This window comes from Mauremys mutica, chromosome 2 (assembly GCF_020497125.1).
Source record: "Mauremys mutica isolate MM-2020 ecotype Southern chromosome 2, ASM2049712v1, whole genome shotgun sequence".
In the NCBI taxonomy this organism is placed as follows: Eukaryota; Metazoa; Chordata; order Testudines; family Geoemydidae; genus Mauremys; species Mauremys mutica.
The window spans coordinates 188,662,493-188,674,781 of NC_059073.1; positions in this window are offsets into that span (position 1 = coordinate 188,662,493).

Here is a 12,289-nt window from a genome sequence, read left to right on the forward strand (position 1 = left end):
CTGTCTGCATGCAAATCTCTTGATTTATCTCAGGGTAGTCTCAATGCCAAAGGAAAATCTCTCTTCACCAGCAGTGGTGGATGGCCTGCACTCTGGTTCTCTGGTTCTTCAAAATGAGGTTTTAGGACTTGATGGAGCATGTTCAGTGTAACTCGATGTCCAGAACAGAGGTGGGTTCTCCCTTATCTGTCAGTTAGCTGCTGGTGGTGATAAGGATTATGAACTCTTGAGTTTTAATTCACACTCTGCCCTGATTTGTTATATGTTTTGAGAGGTGTGTGGGAGGGATTTCTGAGAGTTTCCACATTTAACATGGAATAATATTGATCGCTTAGCTATGTCACTGGGCTGTTGTGAGGATTGGTTAGTTTCTGTGTTAAAGTGATGTGTAAAAGTTATATAAACATTGAATATTAATACTGATAGGGAGGTAGAGACCAATGGGTGAAATAATGGGCTCTGCCTGGTTGACTTCAGAATGCCAGCCTTTTCAGGGAATTAAATTTTAATGGTGGTGATAAATGTCTTTGGATTGGTTATGAAAGGTCACTGTTTAGGAAAGAGCTAGATTTAATAAGAACAATACAAAACCATAGATGATCAGCTATGGCAGGAAAGATAGCATTGCCATTAAAAATTGATATATTCTTGTTATGGTGGAAACCACTGACAAGTGAAATCCCCTCATGAAGACACTTGAAGGTTTCTTTGGAAATCTGCATTACACATAATTTCCTGTAGGGAGAATAGCGTGGGAAAATTGCATTTTTTAATCATTTACCAGCATCCACATCCACATTTGCTGTTGAGATATTTCTGACTTTCCTTGTTTTTTAAATTAAATACTAACCACCTGTCATAAAAAATGAAAACATATTTTTCACATAAAGAAAAATGCATAATTTTGTCTCTAGTTAAACAGTATATGCACTAAATCACTGTTATCTAAAATACAGTAGACATAAATACTGAATATTTAAAAAAATAGACAGTAAGCAAATAGGTTTTTTTGCCAGCTGTTGATACCTATGTTATGTATAACATTTATTTAGTGAATTTGTGGGACATTGATGCAGTCTCTGCTATTCCATTTCATTCTGGTTACATTTGAGAGAATCATTGACAATGAATAAATTATCCTTTAAAGTTAGCTTCTTTTTCACTCATAGGATATGTATCCAAAACATTGTTTCTCAAACTTATTTTTCATTTGAATGTAGTTGGATAAATATTTGTGAACACTTTTTCTCTATGGATTCGTCATGCATTGTTCACCTGCAGGTATTTGACAAATGTTTGCAAGATCGGGGCCTAATGCTGCAGTGTTTTGATTATAGGATTTCTGATCATGAGAACAATTACTGGTTAGATCATCAATACTATTGTCTCCTGCTTCTCCATTTAGACTGCAAACTATAGGCTTCTAGCAAATATGGAACAATGTTTTCTCCACTCAGTACTATTATGGTTCTTGTTGTTATGGTTATTATGTTGATTGTGCCAAATGTTTGTAAAGCAGTAAACACACATATCTGTGGACTTGCTATCCACCTTGGGAGCCATGCATCTCAGAGTTCTAAACTTTATTTAAAAATGTTATTGAACTTGGTGTCTGGAAGTTTTTACAGTAAAAATAAGACTTATATCACATATTTCAAGCCCTAAAGGACTGAAAATACATATCTATATACCCTGACACACATGTGCAAGTCAGGGTTTGTATGTATGTATGTGTCCATTTGAAATTTGGCCCTGAATTAATAAGTTAAATATTTAACCATTGAATTAATAGGAAACAGGTTTTTTTCAGTATATGTCACCTTGCAACACTGTCAGCTACTTCCATCAAAGCTCAAGTAGTTCTACAAGCATCTAAGGTCTCTACTGTGTTAGACATGTACCTGAAGAATTAGGGAACCTGATATAGAAGAACAGCAGCTGCGGTAATGGTGAAGCCACCACTAAACTATTAGGCACTGGAAAGACTACTGTAGGCATGAAAGGAGGAGAGGCTAATTAGTAACCAGGAGCATTCAGTCCCTGCTTGCTTTTCAATTTTTATTTTGAAACATCTTAGTAGAAGTGCCAAGACAGGGGCATTTTCTTTAAAAGCAATTTTCGCTTGCATAGAGTGTTTTTTAGCCTGGAGCAAACCCATGTGAAAATGTCAAGTTGAAAAGCCAATTCACTGTGGATGCAAAATTGCTCATATTACTTCTACTCTCTATTAACATTGGGTAGAGAGTTATTCTCTCCTAGGGGAGAATGGAATGACATTCCCCCAAAATGTGAGTCTCAGTAGGTTTTGTTGCTGCCCTTTTGAAGAGTTCTATCAAAGGTAATAGGAATTAAATCAATAGAGTTCAATCAAAATCATGCTAAAGAGCAGCACAATTTAAAAGAGAATGATCAGTTTGCTATCAAATTTTTCTATAGTAGAGCTTAATAGAAAATTATATCCTTGCTATAGAATTCTGTATGTTGGTTTACAAACTCTATAGGAATTTTCAGTAAAATAATATCATGAATTTGTGTCAAGTAATTTCCCATTTTCAACCATTTTACTGATTTTAGTGCATCTGTAAGATTTCTCCTTCTGCTGTCTAATAATTATATAACCATTGTGATGTGAAACCATTTACAATGGACACATTAAACAAAAATTCAGTCTGGCTCTAGAAATATTAAATATCAGAGGGGTAGCCGTGTTAGTCTGGATCTGTAAAAAGCTTTCTAGAAATATTACTGATTCTAATTGTATTTCTCTGTAACTCGGCCAGCCTTCGACTCACATCTTCTCCTTGTTTCTGTTGGCATCACCCCTAACGTGTTACCCACCATAGTCTTTGGCAACACAGCTCATTGGGAGCAGGCAACTCTCTTTATGCCCTTTTCACTGAGACTGAGCAGGTGGTTTAGGTCTCATAAACTCTTTACCCTTTAGCACCTCTCCTTTGAGGTTGCATGGTTCTTTACTCCTTGAAACATCCACCCACAAGTAGAACTGCTTAACACAAGACATCAAGACAAGACATAATAACAGAGATAAAATGAATTTAAAATAAAAGAAACAATTTGCTTAAGAGATCTAGACTGATGCTTCCCAGAGGCTAAACTAGATAAGGCACTCTCAATATGGTTAGAGAAACGAAAACAAAATCTACATGTTCAAAGAGCAAGTCCTAGTGTCTCTGACCTCTCCTGGGAGAGTCCCAACCTCATGCTACGTCCAGATAATTTTTTTCCTGCTTACACAGCCAATAGTCTTTCAAAGCCCCCAATATTAGAGGTCATTATCATATTTGGCAAGGTCACCTCTCTTGCCAAAATCCTTAACGCCTGAGCTACATTCACCTCAGTGGGAGTTTTTCTATTTCCAAGCATTTTAGCATTTCACAAGTTATTCTGCAAGTCTCTTCCTAACCTATCAAGTTGATTGGTTTCTGCAGAGTCATTGTTTTGGGGGGGAAACAGCAAAACTCCCGCAGCCAGATGGAACTAAATCTAAAACTCACATCCCCCAGCTATGGACTATTAATTGACTGATAACCATAGTCAGTTTGTCACATTCCCATTTGAAGTATAGGGGACACCTCTGAAATTCGGTTGTACATTAGGTTGATTATAGAAGTATTAAACAAAAGCAGTAGAAACCTGGAAGAAATGACAACATTAATGCCCTGAGTTGTACATACTGTAACTATGTATTAATTATTATTATTTTTATTATTATCATAGCACCTACGAGCCCTAGTTTTGTTAGTCCCATTCTGCTAAGCATTGTGCAAACAGAACAAAAAGCCAGTTACTGCCCCAGGGAGCTTACAATCTAAGGCTATCTGTAAATTACAAACTTTGGATGACTCAAGTTATGTTGGCATAAATCTGCCACAGTTAGTGTATTGGCTTGCAGGATTTCACTGAACATGACATCCCAGGTCCCTTTTCTTTCTCCTCCTTATATGGCTCAGGAGTTCTTCAGGTGTGGAAGGGTAACCCCTCAAGGCCTCAAAGGCAGCAGCTGCAGATAAAACACACAGGGGAACCATTGTCAATATAGTGACAACTGACAATTAACTTTAAGATTCAGAACTCCCTTCACTTGCTTCCCTAAAGTGCCTTTTGACACTTCTTATTGGGAGTGCTGTGAACAGTGGCACTCACAGCCCAGCCATGGTGAATATGGCTTGCCAGAGTTAAGGGAAATGAGGAGAGAATTGCTCAGCTGCATGAAACTAAGAGTATAGGGCAATGGATCTGAATACTGGCACCATTTTCCATGGGCAGTGGTGATTTTAGTTGATACCTCACTCCTGAGGGTAACAAAGGCAGGGAGAGCACAGCTGCTGCTGGTGTCCTGAAGCCACCTGGGTCCATATGCTGCTAGCCTGTGTGTTGCAATGTTGCCTGCCAAAGTTATCATTGGTGTTGGAAAGTGTCCTATTGCAGAGGAAGAAATACAGCTGCCATCCCTAGAAACCTTTGGGAGAGAATTGCTGAATACTTTCATGAAAGTTTCATTGAGATCTCTCAGGAGGAGTCAAGGGAGAGCCCTGCATACATAAACAAACTACCCTGCATGCCCCTTTCCCTCGCCTAACACTACAGGAGAATGAAAAGCAGATAACAATGCTACTTCTTTTTGTTGTACCGCTACCTCTTCTAGTACAAGGAAATTAATGAATTAATAGCTATGTCCTGTTAAATTGGGGGCATCACCAAGTCATTATTGTAATAGGAAATACAGTTACACGCTTATCTGAGGTTCCTTCCCCTGCATCTGGCTCACTTGTGTTCAACTACTGGGACTAACTGGACTGTGGGGAGTCCCAAGCAGGTCCTGGCTCAAGGCACAGGTGGAGCCCCCAGTCACATGTCCTGAGCCTCTGGCTCAGGCTCCTCAGAGGAATCCACTGTGGCACACGGGGTGGGTTGGGATGGAGTATTGAACAAGTATGGCATGAAGTTCTTTGTAAAAGTGGCAGGTCTGTGACCTGTTGGCCTCCCTGGCCTTTTTATATGCCTGATGCAGCTTCTTCATTTTCACACAGCACTGCTGCTAGACCCTGTCATACTCCTTCTCCTGTATCCCCATGGCAATCTATTCATAGATGTCCATGTTTCTATGTCTGGTCCTTAGCTGTGTTTGCACAGCCTCTTCTTCCCAATATCTGTTGTCTGCTTCAAGCTGGAGCGTGTCTGGAGCAAGTGGTAGACATGGTTAGTTACTGTTGCACACAACAATGGAGAGCTGCTGGACAATCATAAAAAGACATTTCAAAAATTGCAGGGCTTTAAAGGAGCAGTGATGGCAGTTTCCAGTTTCTGTGGCCCCTGGGCAGTGGAATTCACAGTTCTTACCAGAGCGGTCACTGTGGGGCAGTGTGGGACAGCAGCTGGATGACTGTTAGGGTGGACATATGTAATGCAGTGCTTCCTCAGCCTCAGTACAACCATTGCTCAACCCTGCTCGGGGAGGCACTTACTTCGTAGAGAGACAAATTTAAGTGTAGACACATGCACAGCTAGGTCAACACAAGGCAGCTTATGTTCACCAGGCCATAGTATAAGACAGGGGCTTGGCCACCTTCAGCACGCAGCCCATCAGGGTAATCCACTGGCAGGCTGCGAGATATTTTGTTTATATTGACCGTCCACAGGCACGGCCACCCGCAGTTCCCAGTGGCCGCGGTTTGCCGTTCCTGGCCAATGGGAGCTGCTTTGGTATGATGTACATGTTGATGGGTCAGACTAATAGGATGGAGCAAAAAAAGCAACTAACTGGAGGATGTAGATAGATTTAAGTTAAAGTGGACTTCCTCCATGAATTGCTGTTATGAATGATGATGAATAGTTGCTGGGACAGAGAAAGAAAGTGATAATGACTCTATAGCTTGGCAATTAGGGCATTTGTCTAGGGCATAGGAGACTCACATTCATGTCTTTGCTCCAGTAACTGTTTATTTATACAAAATGGAACAGCTTTAAAAGGAGGGATTGAGAAAACTCCACACCAGACTATCCCATAGCCCAGTGGCTAGGGCACTCTCTTGTAGTGTGAGAGGCTCAAGTTCAAATTCTTACTTCACATCAGACTGAGGGGGAAACTAAACCCATGTCTACCATATGGAAGGAGAGATCCTAACCACTGGGCGAAAATTATAGGGAAGGCACTGCCTGCACCCACTGCCACCATTTTGTAACTCTGCTTGTTGTGTATTTGGTTGTCATGGTTTTTGTTGCTATGGCAACCAAATACACAACACTGCTCATAAAATCAAAACGTTTCAGAAATGTCAAAACTGTTTCAATTCACCATTTCCTATACATTTTGATTTTTGGCAGGTTCAGTTGAAGCTATTACACAAAATGGATACTAATGGATTGATTGAAACAGCATTTTTCAGTGACAAAATGGTTCTCTTAAAAATGCTGCTTGGTTTTAGGTCTATGCACCCAGATTAGCCTAGTCCATAATTCTTGATGATGAGTTGTTCTAAGATTCTTTCCCAGTCCTAAGCCACATTATATAGACATAGTCTGTTCTTATGGAAGCATTGTGATAACTCATTGGCAGACCATAAACTCTTGGTTGATTTTTGCCTGTATCCTCTCTAGAAATGTGCAGGATTTAGCACCACTGAAAGCAACACCTAAAGTCTAATCTATATCTGCAGTCATACAAAAATATCCTGGATTTCAAGCACCTCCAAACGTGAGTCAGATGGTTTTTTTCTGTGTAGATTAAATGGCTGGGCTAAAACCCAGATAAGAGTCTTGGTTAACTGTGCAGTGAAGACATACCCTTTTTGTGTAGTACAATATATTGTACTCCCTGTTTTATATATTTAAACTATGAGTAAATTTTTTAAAAGTACCTAAGTGGGAGCCTAAATCCCATTTTTACAAGTGATTTAACTTTTAGGGGCTAGATTCACACAGGGACTTAGTTATTCCATTGCTAAGAATCACCATGCCTAATTTCTAAGCTCTGAGAAAATCATTGTGATTTGCAAAGCCTGAGTTAGGCACTCAGCCTTCCTATACAATGAATGGAGGGAGACAGGTGCCTAACAATGGGATTCACAAAAGCTGCCTGCTCCCTGCCTAAGCTAGCCATTGGGAGATACTGAGGAAAGGGGTGTCTGCTAAGCCTCATCCCTCTCAGGGAGTTTGTTGCCTACATATACATTGCAGGGCAGGGAGACACCTATCTCTGCTTGGGATCCTGAGCTGCAATCTGTCTCTGGGAAGGTACCTAAGGTCTTTCTTGCAAGAGGGAGTGGGGGAGGACTTCTCTCATAACTTTTAGTCCAGTGGTCAGGTTACTCAGTTGGAATGTGAGAGACCTACCCCGCCCCCACTCCCATAACTTCCTGTCCACTTGAAGAAAAATGATTTAAACAGGGATCTGCCACTTCTCAGATGAGTGCTTAACCACATGGCTATGGGATATTCTGATTCAGGAGTCCCCCAGTCTCTCCTGTTGAAGCTGTTCCACTTTGGATAATTGAGGAGTCATTGGAGTAGGAGGGGCCTAGCTCCTGGGTCTCCTACAATTAGAGTGACTGTGTGAATGACTAAGCTATAGAATCATTCTTACACGTATGCATGCGCCTTCCCTCTCCCTCCCCCACATTGTAAGCCTGGACTCACACTCAGCTTTGAGCCCAACCTAATCCACACACAATTTTTTCTGATTTGATTCAGCAAGCACTCAGGACCCTGTTCCTAGGACCTACAGGGGTGGGTGGGTCCAAGATTGAGCCCCACTGGGAATATCTATACAGCCTGTGGCTGAGAGTCTCCCAGCTGGGATTGGGCTTGTGCTAAAAAATAGCTGTGTGACCATTGCACCTGAGGTTGGAGCTTGGATTCTGAAGCCTGAACATCTCTACTATGACTCAGGTTCAAGCCCTGTCACTTTACAATGCAGATGCAGCTCAAGCCACAGATCCATGTCAGAAGGTCTGCGTAGGGCAGTATGGATGCATTAGCACTGCTTTGAGACTGGAGTCCAATAATTGTAAACCCACATTTGCAAAGCACTGTATGTGCTTGAGCATGGGCTTGGAAACACTGAGTTCACAGGCACAGGTTGTGCAGACCTGGATTTAAAATGTAGGTAGACATACCCTCTCTGGCCCAGTGGTGCTTTAAGTATTTAATCTAAAGTGTAATGGCTTCAATGGGAGAGATTGCAAAAGTCCCCATTCAGAATATCCCATAGACCACTCACCTGAGAAGTGAGAAATCCCTTCTCTGCCTCAGGCAGGGGGAAGTCTGGAACTGTAGGTCCCCCACATTGTACCTGAGTTCTCTAACCGCTGGGCTACATGCCAGGACTGCCTCTACTAACTGCTTTGTGTGGCTTAGGTATGATCAGCACATGCCTACCAGTTTGGACCTCTCATGTGAGTTAAGTAGAAGAACATCCATCTTCTTCCAGTTCCTGCATTGCACTGGGTCTTAGGCATCCAGAAGCCTGGAGTGAGGCTGCAGTGAGCTTTTCCTGCAAAAACTTAGGTGACAAGTAAGCTTAAGCACCTACCAGTTCTTTCCCCAGAAACACCTTCTTTAGGGACTGGTGGTTACTGAGTCATTTCCCCAAGTATTATCAATCCCAAATATTTAAAAATCATATGTCAGGCCTCAAAATCATGACATTTTTTAAAACAATAAATGCTGTGTCCTTTTCTTTATTTGCCTTGTGTTTTTTGAGCCGCTGAGATATGCTGAGGTTCTGGTTGCAGGCTTTTCTCTCCAAAAATGAGCAATAGGAACTAACTTTTAAAAGTAAACTAAAAGCTAAGATTTCTTACTTAATTACACTCTTCCAAGGTTGGTGGTTAATGAACACACCAGATATTACAAAACTATTAATAAAAAATCACAAATTAGCATTGCTACCTCTCTCTCCTAGTCAAGGTTGCTTTCTTATACAAAAGTAGAAACTCCCCTCCCCGGCCTTTCTGAGACTGACTTTTAAATTTAGCAGAACCAAACACCTGGAGTCCTAAAGGAGCCATTTTGAACAGGCTGCCACTTGCTGTTTGTTCTAGTTTTCTTTTTCTCTCTTCTAGTTGGTGAGTACCTCTTACGTTTCTCCCCATTTACTTGAAGGTTTACATCTCACACACAATATTGAAAAGCAGCAAAGAATCCTGTGGCACCTTATAGACTAACAGACGTTTTGCAGCATGAGCTTTCGTGGGTGAATACCCACTTCTTCGGATGCAAGAATTGCATCCGAAGAAGTGGGTATTCACCCACGAAAGCTCATGCTGCAAAACGTCTGTTAGTCTATAAGGTGCCACAGGATTCTTTGCTGCTTTTACAGAACCAGACTAACACGGCTACCCCTCTGAATATTGAAAAGGTAACTCAAACAAAGGGGAAGTGCAGAAAAAAAAAAGTAGAAGCATTTTTTTTAAAGTGCAATTACTACTGGAAAGAGTTTTACCGTATAAGATGGAGGGAGGGGAAAAATCTACAAGAAGCGTCTGATTCTTTCTTTTAAGTATGTGGAGGTTTGTATCTCTTTTGAATTAGCGAGTTGTATTTAATTGGTGGCATACCACACACTGTAGCATCAGAAGGAATCACAAAGCTGGATGTGTTAAACTAAAGAGTGTTATTTTTTCAACAAAACCACGAGCCAAGCCACTCGTTGTGTTCTAGGCTGCTTGTGTGGTGAGACTGCTGCCTATGATGCTGACAAATATAATTTGATTATTTCCTTTTACTCCCCCATCTGTCTGTTTCTGTCTGTGGTCTCCTGTCCTATACTTACATTGCGAGCTCTTTGGGGCATGGGCCAGTTGTTTAGTTGGCATTTTTACAGCACCTGGTCAGTGCAATGGAGTCTATGACTACAGCTTCTATGTTGTATGGTAATAGAAATAATAATAAAAAATAATATGGTTTATTATGTGTTATTATGTTCAGCACCTTGGTTATTAAAGAAACTTCATTTACATTTAGCTTTAAAAACTTGAACTAAATAGAAGATTCAGCATCTGAACAAAGTTTGAGTAACAAAAAAACCGGAAGTAGCATTTTCTGAATACTTGGAATCAGATATCCTCTCATTAGCAAGAAATGCATATAAATACAGTTCCAAGACACATCTTGATGTAATAAAATCTAATGGTGGGCAAATAAAATTTTAAACTGGATTACTGGCATGGCATTCATGTATCTTCATTTCAGTTTATTGATTTTTTACCATGCATCTTTTATGTCTTTTGAAACCTGTGTGTCCAGTTAAACAATGAAATAAATTATGCTGATGTCTTGAATAAGCAAATAACAAATGAAGCACGAGCGTGGGTATAATAATACACTAGAACAACAGTTTTTCATTTTCAGCCCACTGCCCAAAAACTTGTGTGGGCAACTAGGATCGTAGAGCAAATAATTTCTTATTGACTCCCATGTGTATTCTGAAGCATTAGTATTGTGCATTTTTTTGGGGATTGGAATTTCAGACATCAATAAAGCCGCTTTTATCCACACAGTCATGAACCAAGTCTCTAAAATATTCAGAGTAGCCTTGAAGCTAGCACAATTCTCCTTGGTTAATTTATGTTTGTGAATTAAATGATAGGATATTCATTGAAATCCTGGAATAATGCACATATAAGATATGTTTCAGGAAACATTATATGATTAAATATTCAGGGACTTCTTTGAAAACACATTTGCTTTGCTTCTGGCATATTTAAATATATATTAAAAATATCTGAAGCACTCCATATCATTTAAAAAGAATCTATTCCTCTTCTATGCCCATAGGTGGGTAATTTACTTATCAAACTTTTTTTCCTCTACAGAGAATAGAGACTATTAAGACTATTTTAAAAGTGGGTTGAATCATCTTTAAATTTATTCATCTAAAATAGTGTCAGCTCCTGATTTCAGTCCATGAGATGATTTCTTATCCTAAAAAAAAATAGCTTCTAGGCATCAGCAAGTTACATAAATGATGCATTAGAAGGCAGTTATTGCAATCTGAAACTATTACACAGTGCAGACATTTTAAAATGGGTATAAACATTCATAATATGCTTCCACGGAAGTTGGAAAGAGCCAAGTCACGCAGGTGTGGGTTGATGACCAGTGGGTACAGAACTTTAGGATGTGTAAAGCGACCTTCCTGGAGCTATGTGCTGAGTTGTCCCCCAACCAGCGGTGCAAGGACACCAGATTGAGAGCTGCCCTTCTGGTAGAGAAGCGTGTTGCAGTTGCTGTGTGGAAGCTGGTGAATCCAGACTGCTACCGGTCAGTGGCAGATCAGTTTGGAGTAGGAAAGTCCACGTTGGGGCTGCCTTACTCCAAGAGTGCAGGCTAATAAACCGCATTCTGCTGCAGAGGACCGTGACTCTGGGAAATGTGCATGAAATAGTGGATGGCTTTACAGAGATGGGTTTCCCTAACTATGGCAGGGAGATTGATGGAAAACACATTCCAATTTTAGTGCTAGACCACCTTGCTTCTGAACACATCAATAGGAAGGGATACTTCTCCATGGTGTTGCAGGCGCTTGTGGATCACCGGGGGTGTTTCACGGACATCAGTGCAGGCTGGTCTGGAAAGGTGCATGAGACACGCATCTTCAGGAATAGTGGCATGTACAGAAAGTTGCAGGCGGGGACTTTTTTTTCCAGATCACAAGATCACAGTGGGGGATGTGGAAATTCCCATAGTAATTCTGGGAGACCCGGCTTACCCCTTACAGCCCTGGCTCATGAAACCTTACACAGGGCACCTGGACAGCAACAAGGAGCGTTTTAACAACAGGCTGATCACTTGCCACATGGAAACCGGATGTGCCTTTGGCCATTTGGAAGCTCGCTGGAGGTGTCTCAATGGCAGGCTAGTCCTTACCGAGGATAATATTCCTGTGGTCATTGCCGCGTGCTGCACTTTGCATAATCTGTGTGAATCTAAGGGTGAAATGTTTGCTCAGGTGTGGAGCACTGAGGCAGAGCGCTTGGCTGCACAGTTTGAACAGCCAGATGCTAGGGCTGTCAGAGGAGCCCAGAGGGCTGCTATTAACATCAGAGAAACTTTCAGGAACCACTTTGACAATGAGGGGCAGTAACACATGTCTGGTTTACAGTTCCTGCCCTGGTGCATCCATGTACACTTTCGGGGCCCAAGATATGTGCTACACAATGCTTTAGAAGCCTGTTCCTGAGATTGAATTGATTGCTATACACTTTTTTAGAACACAGAATAAAAACATTGTGCCATTAAATACCTTAACCTTTATTTATTGTTAAAA